The sequence below is a fragment of the Berghia stephanieae genome, chromosome 3 (assembly GCF_034508935.2).
Source record: "Berghia stephanieae isolate SIO BIC M18660-M18661 chromosome 3, UCSD_Bste_1.3, whole genome shotgun sequence".
NCBI classification, from domain to species: Eukaryota; Metazoa; Mollusca; class Gastropoda; order Nudibranchia; family Aeolidiidae; genus Berghia; species Berghia stephanieae.
This window is the reverse complement of record NC_088362.1, coordinates 12,242,688-12,265,891: the sequence shown is the minus strand read 5'-3', so window position 1 is coordinate 12,265,891 and position 23,204 is coordinate 12,242,688. Positions and strand designations below refer to the sequence as shown.

The 23,204-nt window shown below is 35.4% G+C and overlaps 1 protein-coding gene across 1 annotated transcript in view; it reads right to left on the bottom strand.

Annotated features, from left to right (window-relative positions):
- Nucleotides 1-23,204, bottom strand: part of LOC144967154 (uncharacterized) — a 187,107-nt gene that overhangs the window by 137,688 nt on the left and 26,215 nt on the right. Inside the window, exons 3-5 of the transcript XR_013644330.1 lie at nt 20,930-21,026; nt 1,304-1,407; nt 481-559 (exon numbers count right to left, since the gene is read on the bottom strand). The gene's annotated coding sequence lies outside the window, so the exon portion shown is untranslated. The remainder of the gene's footprint in view (nt 1-480; nt 560-1,303; nt 1,408-20,929; nt 21,027-23,204) is intronic.

Genomic DNA, 23,204 nt, shown 5'->3' with positions numbered 1-23,204 from the left:
AGTCTTGCGACAAAGAAATGCAAAGGCATGAAACAAAATAAAGCATCTGAAATGATTATTCTATTTACTCCTTCATAATCTTTGGCTATAATTTCGACTTATTCGATGACTTCGTTTTTGAAAAAAAAACTATTTAAAAAATGAGCTTTTATATAGAGCAATATCCACTAAATGTGCTCAGAGCGCTTTACTAGGGGTCCCTGGCCAACGGCAACATTTAAGATGTATAACGAGACATGACGCCTGTTAGGCGATATTGCATTTTTTTCGGACAGGGACAACACTGTTAACGGCCAGGTACTCAGTGACACTGAGTACGGTGAGAGAATGTGAGAAAGAGCCTTTTTCAAGGACTCAACTATGCGCCTAGCGAGACTGGAATCCAGGACCTTCCGATCCGAAAGTGAGTGTCATACTAATAGACCATATAGCCGAACATTTATATCTTTATATATTATTAATTCATTGTTTTATACTCACCAGCATCATTCTCTTGTCTGATGTGACGAATGGAATTCCTGATACGACATCGTTCAAATGGATCCGATGTTTGAGTCAGCTTTAAATAAAAGTAAAGTATAGATAAATAATTACATTAAGATATTATTTATGAATATATCACTTTTTATAAAAGGAATTTCTCATATGACTTTAAAACGTGTTTAAAGATGATAATATTGGAGTAGGGGTGGGAGAAGTAATAAAAGAAATAGGATAAGGAATATGAGAAAACAGAGATTAGGAGGAGCGAGGAGGAGGAGGAGGAGGAAAACGATGATGATGATGATGATGATGATGATGATGATGATGAGGAGGAGGAGGAGGAGGAGGAGGAGGAGGAGGAATGAATAAAAAATGAGAGGTAAAATATTTATTTATTTAACTTGCATTTACTGTCATGCTGTTTTACTTTTTAATTTTAAGTCGTGTAAAAAGCACCTATTTCACTTTTAGCTCAGTATAGATAGAATGCGCTTGGCCAAGGAGTTCACAACATTGCCATCCGGAAGTATAACGGACCAACACACAAACTCTGTGTAACCATGAACTTTTATAGTCTGGTTAATACAGTTTAGTGAGAACAACTCACAAACGCGGATGGCAAAAACCATAACAAAGGCCTGAGTGACGTCATCTGCATACTATGTATATCAGCATCATAAAGAATATGCTTTTCAATTCCATCATACGTTGTATACTAATTGTTGAAGGAGAATGGTGAAATGTGGTTTGAATATTTAATCAACTGCTATGAAATGTTATCGAGTATATAAATTAAATGAACAACATAAATGATGTGTACCTGCTGTAATAGATGGCTGAGATTTGTGTTTTCATAATCCTGCTCATAGTCAAAACTATTAGCGTAACTATTTTGTTCAGCAAAGTCATCACCGCTAATAGTTCCTGAGGATGAGAAATAAGGTACCAATAGTTTTTGTGTTTTTTGTTTTTAATTTGAAAATGCCCTTCACTCACATTTTTCAGAATAATAAATCAGGCTGGAAACTACTGGAGTCCGAGTTCGATTCGGAGTACGACTTTGAGGGTAGCCATCGTAAACTTATAGCCTGACACTGACCAAAAAAAAATGACGTCAAAAGACACGTCTTTGGCCACTAAAGAAAACAAATCGTGAGTTCTATTCAATAGTTCAACCAATGGGATCACTTTGTTTCCTTGAGCTCTTCTAACGATAACTCACCAGATGCTGCACAAACCTAAAAATGACGTCAAACTGTGTCTTGGAGGGTTCTAGTGTCAGGGTATAAGGCATTAGTTGACGATGGCTACGCTCTGAGTCTGATTGGATTCCCAGTACGACTCCCCAGTCTGATCGTAGCCTGACAATGAAACCCAAAAAGACTGGCATTTTGACGTCATTATTTGGTATCTGCACCGCCTAGTGATTTGTCGTTTGTAGTGCTCATGGAAACAAGTGGCCCCATTGGTTGAACTATTGAATACAACTCACGATTTGTTTTCTTTTGTGTTCAAAGACTGGCATTTTGACGTCATTTTTTGGTCAGTGTCAGGCCATAACTTTACGAAGGCCACGGTTCTAGTGTCAGGCTATAAGGCATAAGTTGACGATGGCTACGCTCAGAGTGTGATTGGAATTCCAGTACGACTCCCTTGTCTGATTCGATTCCGGTGTAAAGGTTGGAGTCGACTCAGAATTATTACTGCCCTGTCGGCGGAAAAATATGGAGTTGCAATACAACTGTAGCTCTAACATGCATTATGTCTTATCTTGGGGACAACGGTGGTTTTTTGCTTCTTAACCAGAAAGTACAGAGTTTGACCGCAGCCATCGTTATCAAATAGCCTGATACTAGAACCCTCTAGGACAGTTTGACGTCATTTTTTTGGGTTTGTGTAGCGTCTCGTGAGTTATTAGTTGAGCTCAAGGAAACAAGTGGTCCAATTGGTTGGACTATTGAATACAACTCACGATTTGTTTTCTTTTGTGGCCAAAGACTGGCATTTTGACGTCATTTTTTGGTCAGTGTCAGGCTATAGATAGAATGCGCTTGGCCAAGCAGTTCACAACATTGCCATCCGGAAGTATAACGGACCAACACACAAACTCTGTGTAACCATGAACTTTTATAGTCTGGTTAATACAGTTTAGTGAGAACAACTCACAAACGCGGATGGCAAAAACAATAACAAAGGCCTGAGTGACGTCATCTGCATACTATCCATAAGTTAACGATGGCTACGGCGTCAGGTTATAACTTTACGATGGCTACGGTTTGAATCCCCAGCCCATGTGGTCTTGAACAGTTATATCTCACTGGCTTTCTTTCCGTTGCTGCACTGCTTATGGCGTCTGTATTATTCCATTCTTCCAATGAAAAATACCCCAGAGATGATATTTTCATTTGGAGATAGAACGAAGTTGACGTCAGTCAGATCGTTAATATTGCTTTTTGCCATCCGCGTTTATGAGTAATTCTCACAAAACTGTATTAACCAGACTATAAACGTTTAAGGTTATTTCCGGATGGCAATGCTGTGAGCTTGTTAGCCAAGCGCATACTATCTATAAAGAGAATAGTATTTATTCATTTATTTAAAACGTTGTTTTGCCTTAAATTATTGTTCAATTAGGGCCTTTTGCAATCTGTATGGAGCAGTGGACAATGCCGTATTTAACAACCCACCGTTATTAGAACGTTATTTGCTCTTCTTTCTTTTTGTTATTTACATAGTTCTGGTGTTAGTAATCTTATGACGCATAATCCATTCCCCCCAGCTCAGCTGACCACGAAAACATGTTTTTAACGTAACAATTGACCAGCCCCTTGTGTCAACGTCATGCCAATCTTACACACGGCCACCTCTAATCATTGCCTTTGGCCACACAATGGTCAGTAACATTTAACCTTAATGCCCATTGTTCCACTGGGATAGCATTCCCTGTAAGACACCCGTTATTACAGACCTGAATTCACTTCACCCCTTGTTTATTTTTGTAACATGAGGTCACTATAATTGTTGTTTATGTTCGTCGAGTATCAAATCCAGAGGTTAAGTAAAGTTCACATGAATTTCTTTTGTGTGGACTATAAATAGTTCGAAGATGACGTCACTCAGGTCTTTGTTATTGTTTTTTGCCATCAGCGTTTATGAGTAATGCTCACTGAACTGTATTAACCCGACTATAAACGTTTATGCATACACACAGTTTTGTGTGTTGGTTCGTTATACTTCCGGATGGCAATGTTATGAGCTTCTTAGCCAAGCGCATACTATCTATAAGATATTTTCTGTCTTTTTACAAAGAGCTTGATAATATTGTGATTATGATTCATTGAAACTTATCTAGTAAACTGAGTGATATTTTATTTTCTTTTAGACAAATGTCATGGTTCACGTAAATTACTATCGTTGATAGAAGTAAGGATAAAGTTGACACCACTCAGCTCTCTCTCTCTCTCTCTCTCTCTCTCTCTCTCTCTCTCTCTCTCTCTCCCTCTCTCTCCCTCTATCTTTTTCTCCCTCTCTCTCTACTATCTTTCCCTCTCCTCTTTCTCTCTCTCTATCTCTCTCTCTCCCCCTCTCTCTCTCTTCTATCCTCCCTTTCTCTCCCTCTCTCTCTCTCTCTCTCTCTCTCTCTCTCCCCCCTCTTCTCTCTCTGTCCCTCCCTTTTTATTTTCCTATTTTCTTTCGACCGCCAGTTAAGTGATAAGTTTCACTAATTCCGCCAATCTGACTGTGGCTGTGTGTTTGGTGATTATTTTACTTAAATTACCTTTCTATACTCATTTTTTCTTTCTTTCTCTTTAAAAAAAATCATTGCCATGCCTCATGCTGAGAATCAAAAGGTAATCAAGAGGTCTGCGGTTCGATCCTCAGTCGAGGATGACTGATTATATTTGGAGGTTTTTTACTTCTATTTTTATTTGATGCTTTGTCTGACACCACTTCATACACACTTGTTCAGATTTTCAGATCGCGTCTCATGCGTATTCACTGCCAAGTTTTCTGATGCTAGTATAGATAGTTCTTAGTTGACGTGACTCAGGTCTTTGATATTGTTGTTTTTGCCATCCGCGTTTATGAGTAATGCTCACTAAACTGTATTAACCTGACTATAAACCTTCATGGATTCGCGCAGTTTTGTGTGTTGGTCCGTTATACTTCCGGATGGCAATGTTGTGACCTTCTTAGCCAAGCGCATACTATCTATAGTGACACTCTTAACGCAAACTCTTAAAAAATCAGAAGTATTTATTTAAAATCTATTTGCACTTATAGCTTGTGACCCATCGTCTCAAATCGGTATTAAGTAGGGATTGATTGGACCCCCCCCCCCCCCCCCAAAAAAAAAAAAAAAAAAAAACAAAAAAAAGACTTAGATAACACATATAGCAGAAAATACTAAATTTTAAGTTTTTGTGATGCAATGTAGACCTTCAGAGCCGTTTGGTCCATGGAGCAGGAGTTTATTCCGGTTTCTATAGTGTGAACGGACAATATCAATTACTTGCTACCCTTTGGATAGTATAGGACGCTAGTCTATTGCAAAGTAATTTCCGCCGGATCTAAATAACAGACCCAGCTACGCAATCACTGCCTGGTATGGTGGACAAGGGGGGCGGGGTGGGGGGGGTGGGGGTGGGGGGTGGGGGGGGGGGGGGGGGGGGGGGGGGGGGGGGGGAATCAGAAAAAAATCTCGACTGCATCCGGCATCGATCTCGGTCTCTTTGAGTGTGGAGCTAGTGCTCTACCAACTGAGCTATCGGGACCTCCTTTGTGGTGTTATATTTTGTATTTATTATCCCCGATGTCTATAAATTCAATTTTCCGCACATAGTAGGTAATCCCGACTTGATACCGTTATGAGACAATGGGTCACATTGGGTCTAAAACTAGAAATATGTATCATTTTTCTCTTTCATGTATTTCAATTTTTTAAAATTATTGACAAACGCCTAAAAGTATATAAACTTGGAACTTAAAACTATTGATGGTTTGCGTTTATACAAAACGTCCACAACATTGCCAGTCGGATATAACGTACCAAAATACTAAACTACGTGTAACGTATTATAGCCTGAATGATAAAATTTAGTGAGAGTTATTCATAAAAATAAATGTAATAAATAAAATAAAATTTCCTTTATTCAATTCATACGGAAAAATTGTCTGTAGGTTCTATTCCAAGGGAAGACTGGAATAACCCAGGCGTCAGCCGCAGTGCAGCGCCGCAAAAATGGCTTGCTAAAAACAATAACAAAAATTCTGTAATAAGAAAAGGGGCCATAAACAGCTTGTTTTTACTTAACTATATTATGCACTTGGCTAAGAAGTTCACAACATTGCCATCCGGAAGTAAACCTGGCCAACACACAAAACTGTGTGTAACCTTGAAGGTTTATCGTCTGGTTAATACAGTTTAGTGAGAAGTACTCATAAACGCGGATGGCAAAAAACAACAACAAAGACATGAGTGACGTCATCTTCAAACTATCTATATATAGATAGTATGCGCTTGGCAAAGAAGTCACAATTTTACTAGACAAATTTTGGAATGGATGATGGTTTTTAGTGAATAAGGATACCTCTTGCCAAATGAATAAGACCGTAGCCGTCGTTATGTTATAGATAGTATGCGCTTGGCTAAGAAGCTCATAACATTGCCATCCGGAAGTATAACGGACCAACACACAAAACTGTGTGTATCCATGAACGTTTATAGTCAGGTTAATACAGTTCAGTGAGCATTACTTAAAAAACGCGGATGGCAAAAAACGATAACAAAGACCTGAGTGACGTCATCTTCGAACTATCTATAATATATGAGGTTTACTACGGTAACCTCAATCCTATAGGTCTATATTTTTATCTATTTATTTCCAGAAATAAGTATTAATAATTCAACCGCGTCCTCCAGAAATGTCTCGACAGTATTTACTTTAGCTACAATGCTTTGGCGCCAAAAGAAAAAGAATTAGCTGGGGCAACTCATGGGTTAATATGATCTATCATTCTGTACTTCTCTGTAAAAACACGTTTTAAAAAATTTGGTGAGAACACTCGTCCTTCAAATATCGATAGACTCTTTAAAAATAAATTCCCTTTAGGGATAACCAACACCGGGGACTGACTCCGACGACCCGACACTGCCGTCCTCTGCCGTCTTCCGGATAAACACATCGGGCACCGACAAATTACTAAGAATAAAGAGAAGAGCCGCACCAAGCACCCGACGTCCTGTTTTTTTTTCTTTAGGATCTATTTCAAGGGAAGACTGGAATAACCCAGGTGTCAGCCGCAGTGCAGCGCCATAAAGTGAGCTAGGACGAGGTGACTTGCTCAAGACCACACAGCGAGACGGGAATTCCAACTCGCTTCTTTTCGGATACGAAGCCAAGACCATACCGCTGAGCCACGCGATCCTTCGATGAAGTCTCAGATTTGAGAATTTTTGACAAGATGAGGGCCATTTTAATCAATTGATTTTTGAAGGATGACTTTTTTTCTGAACAAAAGCAGTACTTCAGAGCCATTAGGCCTCTGGAGCCGGAGTTTATCCCTGTACTATAATAGAGCGAAAAGGACATTAGCAATTAATTGCTTGCTACCTTTTGGATAAGACGCGTGTCTATTATTTGATTGCTTATGATGTAAATGATGATCATAGTTATAATATCAGACTATGAATGTTTAACCTGAACCAAAAAAAAAGAGCTTTTTTTATATAGCGCAATATCCAGTAAACGTGCCCAAAGCGCTTCACAATGGGTCCCTAGTCAACGTCAATATTTAACATGTAGGACGGGACATCTTGCCTGTTAGGCGATATTACATTTTTTAGGACAGAGACAACGCTGTTAACACCCAGGTACTCATTTTACACCTGGGTACGGTGAGAGAATGTGAGTAAAGAGCCTTCTCCAATGACTCAATTATTTTTCACAGGGGCTCAAGTCCGTGTAATATTTTAATATATTTTTCAAATTAGAAGATTTTGATTCGATCTTAAACGATAACTCTTGAAATATCAAAGTAAAAGAATGTGACCTCGACTTAGGCTAAGAAAAGGGTTTTTTACTTTTAATATAAACTTTTTTTTTCTAAGAAAAGTAAGAATGCTTTTATCAAGTTACTGGTTATGCTTTGGCCTTACATAAAATATTCCTATTATTAATGTTTACTTAATGAAAACGAAACAATCTACATCTAATGGCGATCTAACTTACAATTCAAATAAGGGGATATGAATACAGCCATGCACTGAGATAACATTGTTTTTATTTCTTTTTTTTTTTTCTTGTTAACTTGGTCAGAAAATCTTAAAAAAACAAATGTGACCCATCACCCCAAAACAGTAATATTTGCGGCTATGTCGTGGTCTATTGGTAGGATACTCGCATTCGGATCGAACGGTCCTGGGTTCGAGCCTCGGTCGGCGCATAATTGAGTCCTTAGTAAAGTCTCTTTACGCACATTTTCTCACCGTACTAAGGGGTAAAATGAGTACCTAGCCTTTAACAGCGTTGACCCTATTGGAAAAAAATTGTAATATACCCTAACAGAAGTAATTCATGTCTTGTTATACATATTACGAATTGCTGTTGACCAGGAACCCTTTGTAAAATAAACCTCACACGTTTAGTGGATATTGTGCTATATAAAAGCTCGTGTTTTTTTTATTATGTCCATGTGATGCAGCTGTCAAAAAATGATTTGAAAGTTACAAAACCAAAATTTGAAATATTAGCCTTTGTTACTTTATTATGAATTATAAATTGTCCTCAATAATCAATATAACGCAAAAAACGTAGCCCTGATCTCTTAAATATGTGTCCTAAGTCCTAAGCCTCAACATGGTATCACGTCGACTGAGTTAGATACTAAAAATGGATTATACAGTCATGAGTATTTAAGCCTATCTTTTCCTGTTCACTATTTATCTGTCATCTTCAGGAATTTAACAATTTCTTTCAAAAACTAAAAATAAAATTCACTACATAGATCGATACATGACTGTAGTTACATATCAAGACATCCTCCAATTAAAAATACTAGTCATGTGATTTAATAATTCACTTATTTATTTATTTTTTTTTGTCTTTTAAAAATGGGTATTCATTTAGCATTCATGATTAATTTCATGGATAAAACTCCAGCAAGGAACATACGCGTAATTGAAGACTATCACGCAATCCTGTTGTTACAGATCAAGTTTAAGTGGGTAGAAATGTTGAAACTAATCAATTGGTTTTTATGTCTGTATAGTTTAAAGAAATGCCACGACGATGACAAAATCTCAATACATTAAAATTTAATGGTTGAACTGATGGCCAATAACGCGCTATGCGGTCTATTGGTATAACACCCGCCTTTGGATCGAAAGTTTCACGATTCGAGTCCGCCTCTGGGTGGCGCATATATGAATCCTTGGAAAAAGACTCTTTACCGGCATTATCTCACCGTAATTAGGCGTAAAATGGGTATCTGATTATTAACAACGTTGTCTCTGTCGTAAAGATTGTAATTTCGCCAAACAGGCGTCGTGTCCAGTTCTACATGTTAAGTGTTGTTGTTGACTAGGGATCCCTTGTAAAGCGCTTTGAGCACATTTAGTGAATATTGCGCTTCATAAAAGCTCAAGTAAAGTTAAAATCGTTGTGAAAAAAAAAAATAAAGTCCAACTAAATGAACTTATGATTGCTTTGACATGATCACCTAAAGTCATCAAGAAAAGACATAAATAATAATGTGATGTTGAAGGTAAGCTTCAATTTAATTACAAAAACAGATCAAATCAACGTTTCGGGTTTCCCTTTTATCAACAAAACAGGATGAATGAAACATTTCAGATGAAATAGATGATGTCGGGAAACCCGAAACGTTCATTTGATCTGTTTTTGTAATTAAATTGAAGCTTACATTCAAATTCACACTATTATTCATTTCTTCGAGCTTCGAGCAGCAACATGTACATCAAGAAAAGACAAGGAATTAATTTCAACTCTTATGTAAATAGGGTTCCGGATATCCCAGTTGGTAGAGCACCCGCTTTACACGTAAATGAACCTGGATCGAATCCATGTTTCAGTCGAGATTTTTTTTTTCTGACACAGCTGATGTCCACCCCATCAGTGATTGGGTGGTTCTGTCTGATAGATCTGGCGGATGGTATATTGCGATAGACTAACGTCCTAGCAAAAAAGTGTAGCAAGCAATTGATATTGTCCATTTCACGCTATAGAAACCATGAAAAATTAAATCTGCATGAACCTAATGTAGACTTGCCTCCTAGTGCGCAAATTTCGGAGAACGATGGAATATTGACTCCAAACCGACAATTATATTATGAAAGATCTTTGAGTCTATAAAATTTCTTGAAAGCAAAGTTTTTGTTGTCGTAGCTAGTCTATAAGTGAGTTAAAAGCAATATTTTAACATATTAATGACAAATTGGAAGTGTTTACTAGTAGTTCTAGTGTGCGGCTATGTGGTCTAGTGGTAGGAAGGTCCTGGGTTCGAGCCTCGCTCGGCGCATAGTTGAGTCCTTGGAAAAGGCTCTTAACTCATATTCTCTCACCGTACTCAGGTGTAAAATGAGTACCTGGTCCTTAACAGCGTTGCCTTTGTCCGAAAAATTGTAAAATCGCCTAACTGGCGTCATGTCCCGAATTATATATTAAATGTTGTTGTTGACCAGGGACCTCTTGTAAAGCGCTTTGAGCACATTAGTAGATATTGCGCTATATCAAAGCTCAATATTTTTCTAGTGTCTGCTATGTTAAAACCACTGAACACTACGCGTTTTTCCAATTCCAGGTAGGCAGGTCTGGCCTAATGGCTCTGAAGGACTACAATGTAAAATTTAGTTTGAATAGAACAGAATGTATTTTAACGAAGTATCATACTGTTTTTCATTGTATATTTATAATACATAACGTCGTTTAACAAACAAGAGAAACATCCTCCCCTTTTCTAATTGGGATTGATAAACGTTAACACAGAGGAGAAAACAAAATACACAGATATGCATATAACAAAGGAAACTTTGTGATTAAGAGAATTTGAACACAACTACAGAACTGCATCTATTCAACACAACTATAATTAATATCAGAATCCATACATATCGAGATTTACATCATTAACTATTTACAATACCCGTGAAGCCCGATTGCTAATGTGTAGTGTAAAATAACTGCTCATACAGAACTTAAGAACGTAATGTTGTTTTGTAAAGCGTGTGTAACTGAACAAAATTACGTTTTAAATTGCACTTAAGTTTCAGTGCCAAACTCAAGTTTTATGTTTGGTAGCTTTGACATTTCTGGAAAAAATATATAATGAAAATGGTTCCGTAATGTAATCTATTTTAAATGTCATGGTTCATTTGCTTTGTTATAATACTTTCTAAATCATAAATTGATCTTTTTTAGCTTTTTATACAGCGCAATATCCACTAAACGTGCTCAAAGCGCTTTACAAGGGGTCCCTAGCCAACCGTAAAACAAAACATGTAGAACGAGACATGACGCTTGTTAGGCGATAATACAACTTTTTTCGACAGAGACAACGCTGTTAACGGCCAGGTACTCATTTTACACTGAGTACGGTGAGAGAATGTGAGTAAAGAGCCTTCTCCAAGGCTCAAGTATGCGCCGAGCGAGGCTCGACTCGAACCCAGGACCTTCCGATCCGAAAGCGAGTGTCATACCACTAGACCACATAGCTGCACATCATAAATCATAAATCATATTTGGAGTATTGCCAAATTGATGATATGGGCTACCTACTTGAAACAATCTGGCTGACTGACAGTCTGATATCAATAATATGCCAATTTCCAATCCCACCAGCGGAGCAGCATTCCAACTAACCGCATATTAATATTCGCTGGAGTCCTAAATTCCAAAACTAATATTGACGTGATCCTAATAGATTTAGAAATGTCTTAATCCGATGACTAGCCTTTAAACGATGGGATAGCCACCTGACCTGCCGCGAGATTAACGTTAATCCCTTTTGATTAAGTTGCCGACCATATTTTTTTTTGTATATCGAAAAGTGGAAAATACAAAATGCATTTGTGACCCCTCGCCTCAAAATAGTATTATTTCGGAATGTTTAAGATGCTGAAAATTGAATTTATTGCCAGATATATCCGACTCGCAATGAATTTGCATGTTTTATTAAATAGAATGAATATCGTATCTTAGAATGCTGAATAGCAATAATTCAAATTTTCGACCAGTTTAGCTTTAATTCAGCTTTTTAGCATGTGGTTCATCCGGACATAATACCGTTTTGGGACGATGGGTCACATTTTATCTAGACTGCGGTATGCATTGCATTGACGAACATTACTTATATTATTATTTTACTTAAACTTCGATTTAAAATATCATGAGTCTACGGGTTAGAAACGAAACGGGGAAATCATTGGCTGTGCGAATCGTAATTTGTGTCAGTGCATGGCATAATCAGTTGGAAGGTGAACATTTTGGATTTGCATTTTTCCCATTTTCTGAAAGAATATGTTACCCAGAGCATTAATCTTTATTTGAAGTAAATCGGGTGATTTTTCATGAAGTTATTTTCAGATGTATTAGACAGGTCCAGCAACTTTTCTTTAATTTTATACTTTTTCAACTTGACTAGCTGTAAAAAATATTTAGCAGTGAAATTAAGCTTAGGTATTTCCCTGAATATGTACAAAATGGGTTGATTTAATCTGTATGGCAAGAACTCATTTTTGATCAAAATTGACCTTCTCACTAAACTTGGCAATATCTCAGTTCAAACTTTTTCACCATCCGACTGATTCTGTCATTCACTGTAACATTGACTATTTTGACCAATGTGCATGACATTCATTTCAAGGGTGAATGACTACAGGGTTCTCTTTTGGTGACGGGTATTTTCCGAGTATTAGTACAAACAGGACGCCTGACAGGCGACTTGTACAAGGTGAAATGAAAAGTTAGTACAATAAGCAGACCTGCTTACTTGGGGTTTTTTTTAAATCGTAATTTTTAGGAGATAAAAATTGTAATCGTTCTGGTTAACTTTAACAATCAACAATTTATCCCAACAAGGATTAAATAACACTTCCAAATCCTTGAAATTATGTGATCTGGGATCAATTTTCACTTCCAATAAGTCTTTTAGACTTAGAGATGCTTGCGAAGTTGTGGAATTGAAGCCAAAATTTCGTAATTCTACGAATTCTTTGTAATTATAGGTAGGTCGGCAATAAGGCATGATTGGGGAAAAGCGCAAATGAACCATTTGAAAGCACATTGAAGAAAGAAAATCCGTGGAAGTACGCCATTGTCTATGCTGCCATTTATATATATATATATATAATGGATTCTGCCGACTGATGAAGTGGGAACACAGAAACGAAATCGTCTTGGCAAGAATAATGTGAGTGAAAATTTACATTTATATATTAGCTCTAACCACCATTATCGAGCACTTTCGTACCTACAAGTACCCGCCAACACTCATATATATATATATATATATATATATATATATATATATATATATATATATATATGCTCATACTAAATTGGTGACAACTTATTCTTTTTTTTTATTTCAGAGATCTGAATCTCAATACTCTTCAACAGTCGTAACGTCACTTCCTTCCTAATGACGCATGGTAACTTAGTAACACTGGCTCTAAACTATTGGAACAATGGCGGACGCCGTAAGAAATATTTATACGACGAGCATAAAAGCGTATTCAGAGGGGAAAAAAAACCATAAATTTGATCATGTTTTGACTTTTACACATTCTGATCACAAGGCATATATGAAAAGTTCTAGCCAGCATGAAGAATAAAAAGTAATGATTTTCTTTGTTTAGAACCAAGATGGCCGCCGTTGCGGAGCGGCGTGACATCAGACTATTGAATCGTATTGACTTTTTAAAGACTTTATCTTTTGTAAGTTTTCATTTATCTCTCATGCTTATTATCATTATTATTATTATTATTATTATTATTATTATTATTATTATTATTATTATTATTATTATTATTATTATTATTATTATTATTATTATTATTATTATCATTATTATTATCATTATTATTATTATTATTATTATTATTATTATTATTATTATTATTATTATTATTATTATTATTATTATCATTATTATTATTATCATAATAATTATTATTATTGATATTGGGAATTCCCCTATTTCAAGACTTCTGAAAGAGCACTGGAGTGTGAAATTAGTTATGGTAAGTGTAACACGGCACCAGACCTTTAATAACCACTACAATGGGTTACGTGATGATCGATTAAGTAAATCTCATATACTATAAAGCATTTTGCTACCGTCCTCTGACACAAAACATAGTATTTTCGTTTTGGAAAAAAAAAGAAGAAAAAAACAAAAACAAACAAAAAAAACAATACAAAATAACAACACAAAAAAAAAATCACAAAAAATACCCCCCCCCCCCACCACCACACACACACATACATACAGAAAAAAAACAATTAACAGCCTGAAATGTATATATTCGTTTCAAAGCGGTACTTGCCAAAGTGAACAGATAGTAAAACATTTCTATTTTAAGCTTAACTCATAACATCAATTTGAGTTGGATCAAACACGTTCAAGTTGGAGCGTGAGTATTGTTTCTTTAACTTCAAAGCATTCACATTTTCCTAATTCAGATCATTTAAACTTTCAACCCAGTTTTATTCTTTCTTCTCTCGGCTATGTGGTCTAGTGGTATGACACTCGCTTTCGGATTGGAAGGTGCTGGGTTCGAGCCTCGCGCTCGGCGCATAGTTGAGTCCTTGGAAAAGGCTTTTTACTCACATTCTCTCACCGTACTCAGGTGTAAAATGAGTACCTGACCTTTAACAGCGTTGTCTTTGTCCGAAAATTTGTAATATCGCCTAACAGGCGTTATGTCCCGTCCTACATGTTAAATGTTGCTGTTTACCATGGACCTCTTGTAAAGCGCTTTGAGCACATTTAGTGGATATTGCGCTATATAAAAAAAGCTCAAAAGTTCAATTCTCACATTCCCCCAAATTGACGCGGTGGTCACTAATAACAATTGATTCATAATAGTCTTCAATCTGACAAAATATTCAAACGAGGGACTTTATGAATACTCAAACCGAAGACTATTTTTCAAAGCATAAAAGTCTCAGGTTTGAGAATATTTGACACGTGGGGTCATATTGATTAAATTTTTTTCTGGCAAACATAGAAAGAAAGTGTTTTGTCATGGGTACAGCAGTGCATATGTTATAAATGGTTATAGGTAAGTGTTGGTGGTAATGATATAACCGTATGTGGGTGTATGGGTGCCCCCTAGGGCGCTTTGAAGAGTAGACATAATACGTTATGTTTTGGTTGAGTTGTTGTAACTGCTTGTTTGTTGCACGCATTTCCATTGCCATTATCTTTTATCAAAGAATTCAATAGGGAAGAATAGTCATGACGTCACACCTTCTACTTTTCCGGTTCCAAATTCATTGGAAGTGTATATGTAACCAGTCCTTCGGAGGACTAATAATAATGAATAGGTTGCCTATTGAATATCATAAGTTTCATAAGACTATTTTAGTAGCAGGATGTATTGGCAGATTCTAAGAATTACAGGTTGTAGATTTTTATTGATGACCATCATATATTTAGAATAGAAAATAAGTTGCCTTCACTCTGAAATCAGAAGATAATTTACACAAAGTACATAGTAAGTCATCCGAAAGATTTTATATTTCCAATGAGATAGGAACCCGTTTTTTGACATTACAGTTTTGTTCTCTATTGTTTGTATAAGTCATCAACACATCTATTTAATCTTTATGAAGTGATATCTGTTTATGTCCATTGCCTCAGCAACAATATGAGTTTAGTTCTGTACTGTGTCAAGAACCGCTTTATTTAGTCAAGAATTGACCTAGGTAAAACAAATTAAATCGTAACGAGTGTTCTTACAATCGAACATAGATTTGAATAATACCTAATTAGTAATTTGACTTTATATTAGATGTATAAAACGTACCAGTTTTTTTTTCAATATTAAAAGAAGAGAGGTATTTGTGTCTACTTTCTCAATTTTGTTGTTGCAAGTAAAATAAATTTTAAAGCTTACCCTACGCTTGATACTTTTACTAGGTCGATATGAGACAGTAGAATGATATATTGGGAGCTGTGACTCCAGTCATATCAATAAAGTCCTTGTCATATGCCTAGAGTCCACAATTTATTGTTACGAAAGTAAATGACTAGTATAGACTAGTTGAATCAGGCGATATTATTGATCTCACAACCTGAATAATAATAATAATAATAATAATAATAATAATAATAATAATAATAATAATAATAATAATAATAATAATAAATAGATCTTTATTGTCCATAAATATGGCAATTTGTCATTTAGTTACACTTGTTATAATGTTAAACGATAACTAAGATTGAACAGATATTTCACTCCTACTTATTTTCTCTCTCTCTCTCTCTCTCTCTCTCTCTCTCTCTCTCTCTCTCTCTCTTTCTTTCTTTCTTTCACACGTGCGATATACACAACATAAACATATTCATTTCGTTTTCAATTTGTTACGATTGTGGCAATTCGACACCAAAAATTATCATCATTATCAATTGGTCAGTTAATCTTACATTAAATAAATTAATCAGTTAATCAGTCAACGAATCAATCCTTGGTTTTTCTGTACCATATGAAATATTCAAAATTTTTATTGCTGATGGAACGAACGTTGATTTATACTTGTTAGTTCTACATTTAATCTGACAAAACCTTCTCCCAGATGGTAAAAGACTAAATTCATGGTATAAAATATGTTTTTTATTGTTGGTAATTGAGAATGCTTTCCTTTCTATTGCTTTTCCATGAATTCTTTCTACTCCATCAAGAGGATGGTTTATTATTTTTGATGCCTCTTTGATAGATTTTGAAATTTTTGATTTATCTTTAAGTCGGCATCCTCCAAACCATATGGTGCAGCCAAACGCAATTACACTTTTAATCAATGAGTCATAAACTCTTAACATAGTTTTCTTCCTTACTTGAAATGTTCTCAATTTCCTTAGGATGTATAATCTTTGGGCAACTTTCTTAGATATAGTTGGCATATAGTTGGCATACACGTATAGGTATATAATTGTCGTCACGTATATTACTTTGAATCCCCCCCCCCCCCCCCCCCCATGCAAAAAAAAAAAAAGACAAAACAAAAAAAAGAAAAAACAAACAAGCAAAAAAGCAAACCAACCAAAAAAATAATAAAGCACTTATCAACCCCCCCCCCCCCACCAAAAATAGAATAAAACACACAAAAAACAAGCACCCCTCCCCCCCCCTCTCTCTCTCTCTCTCTCTCTCTCTCTATATATTATATATATATATATATATATATATATAGTATATTGAGATAGTCAATTGTGTAAACACTTATAATAAAAGTAATAATCATCAAGCACACTTGCTGATATTGTTAATCTAATAATTAATTTTTATAGATATTAAATTCAGTAAAGTATATATAACGATAACATTACTTACATCACAATTTAGAACAGAATAATTGTTCAATGAAGTATCACTTTTATCTTTAAATCCTCGATTCTTGTTTATATTTTGAAATATTATATAATATCCGATATAGAATAATATTTACGCGTAGTATGTGTCCAGAATCACTAGCATGAATAAACGACCTTAAATAATGTACTTAAAAACTATAAGAGATTGTTTTATAAAATTTCTCTTTTTAATCTCCATTTTCACATATTATTGCAAAATTAATCCAATTGGTATTGTGAGCTTTCGTAAAACTGCTGGCATCACAATAAGATAATAATAATATGATTAAGTATCATAATCCACACAACTCGATCTGAACATTAAGCACAACATAGTCAGTCCTTATCGCACTGAACAAACCCAATTATTCCATAGTCTAGAGTTAGATAGACCATACTGGTCAATGCGAGGACAACGGTCAAGCAATATGGAGCTATCTTTAATCAGACGTAATGAAGTATTGGCCGGAGATCAAAATACAAATGGCACGGGGTCCAAGACTGACTGACGTCTGTGTGCACTAACTAAATGCTGACCATAATCATTTCTCTGCTTCAGTCGTCTTTGTTTTTATAGCCATGAAAATTGAGAGGACAACGACAGAATAGGTCCTTCACAGAACTGAAGAATTAAGTTAATTATATATAGCATTTGTATAGCGCCAAATTGACTAAACGTGTTCAAAGCGATTTACAAGGGGTCCCTAGCCAACAGCAACATTTAACGTGTAGAACGAAACATGACACCTGTAAGGCGATACTATATTTTTGTTTTCGACAGAGATAACGCTGTGAACAGCCAGGTACTCATTTTACACCTGAGTACGACGAGACAATATGAGTAAAGAGGCTTTTTAAAGGACTCAACTATACGCCGAGAGAGGCTCGAACCCAGGACCTTCCAATCCGAAAGCGAGTGTCATACACATAGACCACATAGCCGCACAAATTGATTAGAGATGCTGAGGGTCTTGGGTGTTTTCTACGCAAATAATGTAAAAAAATGTCCACAAAGAAAATAGTAAATAAGTTTTAAAATTGTTTAAGAAGGTTAAAGGATATGAGAACCAATGCCTCAAGTAGGAATATGCCAGGGTGACTTAAATGCCGGATTTTGAGATTAGAGTGGAAGATATGAAAATTAGGTTTAGTTTATTTGTTTCATTTAGGACCATAGTGGATATAGATAGTATGCACTTGGATAATAAGTTCACAACATTGCCATCCGGAAGTATAACGGACCAACACACAAAACTATGTGTAACCTTGAAGTTTATAGTCTGGTTAATACAGTTTAGTTAGAATTACTCATAAACGTGGATGGCAAAAAACAATAACAAAGACCAGAGTGACGTCATCTTCGAACAGGCTATCTATACGTAGTCTAACATTTCTGGTCTATTTATCTTTAAAATCATTTTTGATATGTTTTGCTTCGATGTAATACCGACGTTACAGTACAGGCAATGCTTCATGTATTGTTCAACCATTAAAGACCACAAACAAATAACTTGATCTAAGATTCCTGTACATAAAACAGCTTGCTAATTGTGACCAGTCGTCTCAAATCGGTATTATGTCGAGAAGACAAAAAGGATAAAAATTAAATTTATATCTAAAACGATCACACTTGGGTAATGTTTACATAGTTTTATTTAAGGAGGATTAATGCCGAATTTTAGAACTAGAAACTAACATTTCTTATTTTTAACCAGTTTGAGTTTAATCTGACATTTTTTTTTTGCATCTGGTTCATCCCGACATAATATAGTTTTGAAACGATGGGTCACAATTTTACTAGACAAATTTTGGAATGGATGATGGTTTATAGATAGAACGAAGATGACGTCACTCAAGCATTTTGCCATCCGCGTTTGTGAGTGATTCTCACTAAACTATAGATAGTTCGAAGATGACGTCACTCAGGTCTTTGTTTTTGTTTTTTGCCATCCGCATTTATGAGTAATGCTCACTGAACTGTATTAACCCGACTATAAACGTTAATGAATACACACAGTTTCGTGTGTTGGTCCGTTGTACTTCCGGATGGCAATGTTATGAGCTTCTTAGCTAAGCGCACACTATCTATATTAACCAGACTATAAAAGTTCATGGTTACTCATAATTTTGTGTGTTGGTCCGTTATACATCCGGATGGCATTGTTATGAGCTTCTTAGCCAAGCGCATACTATCTAGTAGGATAGCTCAAGTCGGATACCTCTTTCCAAATGAATAAGACCGTAGCCGTCGTTATGTTATAGCCTGACACTGAAATCCAAACGGACTGGCAGTTTGACGTCATTATTTGGTTTTTGCACCATCAACTGAAATGTCGTAAGGAGAGCTCATGGAAACAAGTTACTTCATTGGTTGAAGTCATGAATACAACTCACGATTTGTTTTCTTTTTGTGACGTCATTTTTTGGTCAGTTTCAGGCCATAACTTTACGAAGGCCACGATAAGACACAGCTAATCCAGTTACTAATAAAGAGAAACGACAGAATAAGTACTCTCGAGTAAGTCTGAGGTAAAACATATTTTGAGACCTGTCCTTCACGCATCCGCCTGAGGCTTATTCTATCTACAACTTAAATGGGCTCCTTTTAAAACAAATCAACGTAAACCATTTGCCAATTCATTTACGATAAGGCTTTTAGTCCGCTTAATTTGAAGGGTGTTCACGTGTTTAATTTGTTGTCAGATAGAAGTATTAATTGTTGACAAAAGAAGCGACATTCCCTTTTTTGTCCGTCACGTTTATTTGTGTAACGTAAAACAATATTTATACCATTCTGGTTAACAATTATTCTGGTTCAAAAATCAAACAATATTATAAATCGTTTTTGTCAACCAACCACTTACATGTTCTATTGGAAATGTCTTGTAACAACAGTTTAAAATCGCCTCTGATTCGTTTATATTTATGGAAGGTAAAGAGCTGATTGTTGGGTGAATTCTAAATAAAGGAGTACTTCAGAGTCATTAGGCCAAAGGAGCCAGACCTAATTCGATAGCGTGTACCGGCCAATAGTAATACGATTCAATAGTCTGATGTCACGCCACCCGGCAACGGCGGTCATCTTGGTTCTAAACAAAGAAAATCATTACTTTTTATTTTTCATGCTGGCTAGAACTTTTCATATGTCTTGTGATCAGAATGTGTAAAAGTCAAAACATGATCAAATGTATGTGTTTATTTTTCTCCTCTGGATACCCTTTTTGCTCGCCGGAGAAATATTTCATACGGGCGTCCGCCATTGTTACGATAGTTTAGAGCCAGTGTTACTAAGTTACCATGCGTCATTATGAAGGAAGTGATGTTACGACTGTTGAAGAGTATTGCTTGTACCTGTGGATAGCACGTTAATCTATAGCAGAGTACATTCTGCCAGATCCAACAGACCTAGCTGCCCAAACATTGCTGGATGGGCAGGGGTGTCGGAAAAAAAATCTAGACTTCACCTGGGATTGATCCCATACTCTTTGAGTGTGAAGCGTGTTCTATACCAACTGAACTATCGGGAACTCGAAAAAAAAAAGGGAATGATAAAGCGTGCTTAATGCCTGTAACTTTGAGTGCAGCTAGATTTGTGACCTATTGGTGACACATCGCAGGAATTTTGGGTAATGCACAAAATGAAAATAAAATAAAAAGAAAGTAAAACTTACAAAAATCTTCGAAGAAGTCACTTTGTGTCTACGCAAATGGCGTCAAACTATAAGTCCTTGTGGGTTGTAGTGTCAGGCTATAAGTAAACAATGGCTCCGGTTTGAATCGGCTAGCCATTTCATCGAAATAAATTAAGTTTGAATAAGTAGTAACATAATATATCCAAATTGCTACCTTTGACGTCATCCATCTGGTATCCTGTGGTATCCCCCTTGTATTTGAGTTGTCGGATTCTGGTTCTGATGTCACGTGGATCTTTACTGCCGCTAGGCTGTGAGGTTAAAAAGCAAAGGAATGGTGATGATGTATGTGTATGATGAGAATGACGGCAATGATGAATATGTTTGGTGATGAAGATGATTATGATGATGATGGTGATGATGAAAATGATGATCACGAAAAATATGATCTGCTGCTGTTGTTGTTTCTGCTGCTGCTGATGATGATGATAATGATGAAAATCATGATAACGAAGAGGAAGAAGAAGAAGAAGAAGAAGAAGAAGAAGAAGAAGAAGAAGAAGATGATGATGATAATTTTGATGATGATGATATAATGATGATAATGATGATGACGATGATGATGATGATGATTATTATTATTATTATTATTATTATTATTATTATTATTATTATTATTATTGTTATTATTATTATTATTTTATTATTATTATTATTATTATTATTATTATTATTATTATTTATTATTATTATTATTATTATTATTATTATGATAATGGTGATGATGCTGCTGCTGCTGCTCCTGCTGCTGCTGCTGATGATGATGATGATGATGATGATGATGATGATGATGATGATGACGATGATGATGTGATAGTGGTGATGATGCTGGCAATGGCAGTGCTGGTGTGAGTTGCATGTAATGATAATGGCCATAATGGTGATAATGACAACAGTAGTGGAATTATTTGTGGTCTTGCTAAAAGGTAGTTATGATAAAGATGATGTTTATCTTCGGAAAGAGCGTAATTTTGAACATATTATTACTATGGTGTTATATTATTGGAAAATTATCCATAACGTTTGTCGAGTTTTGTCTTTTATAACTCAAATTAATTGACGTAAAACAATTGTTCAGTTACTTTTGCACGTGTGATAAGAAAATATATTTATAATTATTGTTTTTCTCTTTAGTATGTTTCCACATGAAGCTTAATTAAGTGAATTGAATCCAATGGCTTGACATTGTACTATTTAAAAAAATAAAGCAGGAACAATATATTTATATCTACAATACAAACACCTTCTAGCTTATCTAGGTATAAGAAAGTCAAGACAAACGTTTGTACTAAGCTAAAAGAAGTCAAATTACATTTAATCGATCCTTCTAGAAAAAAAACCAAGATAATCCAGGACATAGCCGCAATGCAGCGCCGCAAAGTGAGCAATATAATATAAATTTCTTGCTCAAAAAGAACATCTTTGATTTTTTAAAAAATAGCTAAACTGTTTCCATTGTTTTTGTAAAGCTTAACGATGGAATAAATAGATCGCGGGTTCGAGCCCCGCTTCAGGCACTTTCGCTTTTTTTCCTTGGGTAATATATCAACTCCCAAATTTGCTCATTTAGACAATATGGATGATTTTTATCTTTCTTCCTTCATTGAATGCCCAGGCGACGGGATCTTATGATGCCGTGGCGGAAGGGTGTAATTATTTTTTTTTTAAATAGAGAGCTTCATTAGACGCTATTAAAATATGTATCATTGTCCATAATTCAGGATTTTGAATAAGTGAACAAGATAAAACGATTTTATATAATCGTATGTTCTTGCCTAAGTAATTCTGAAGTCCGCATTCAGAGTCACAGGAAGAAAAGCATAAGTAAAGAAAGATAACTGATACATTTATACGAGGTGAGTTTAGACCTAATGAATATCAAATTATCTCCCTTACTTTGTTGATAGTTTAACCCAACGTGAACTTATTTGGAGGTCTAATAGCCCAAATCATCAAGGGCCCATAGTTGTAATGGGAATAGTCTCAAAACACACAAAGTATTGTCCATAACAAAAATGGTAATTCAAGCCCATAATTGTGCTCCGCTACCAGTCCTGCTTATATTATGTAGACCTATGTTTAACCCAATTTATTTACTTTTTAAAAAGATAATGATAAAATAGATGATTAATTAAATGAATAGAAATAAATAGAAAAATTAATTTGAAATGATTAACAAGCAAAATAAATTAATAAATAAATAAATGAAGTAAGTAAGTGAGTAAATGAATAGATAAATTAATGAGTAAATAAATAATATTAATTAAATAAATAGACTAAACAAAAACAAAGTTAACTTGCTATAGATATGTATGATGGCTTGATATTGTGTAAAAGTATTTTAATCGGGTGGGTTTCTAGCAAAATATGATTGGACATTTAAACTAATTATTATTTCTAGCTTGTTTATAAATATTCAAAATTATTAC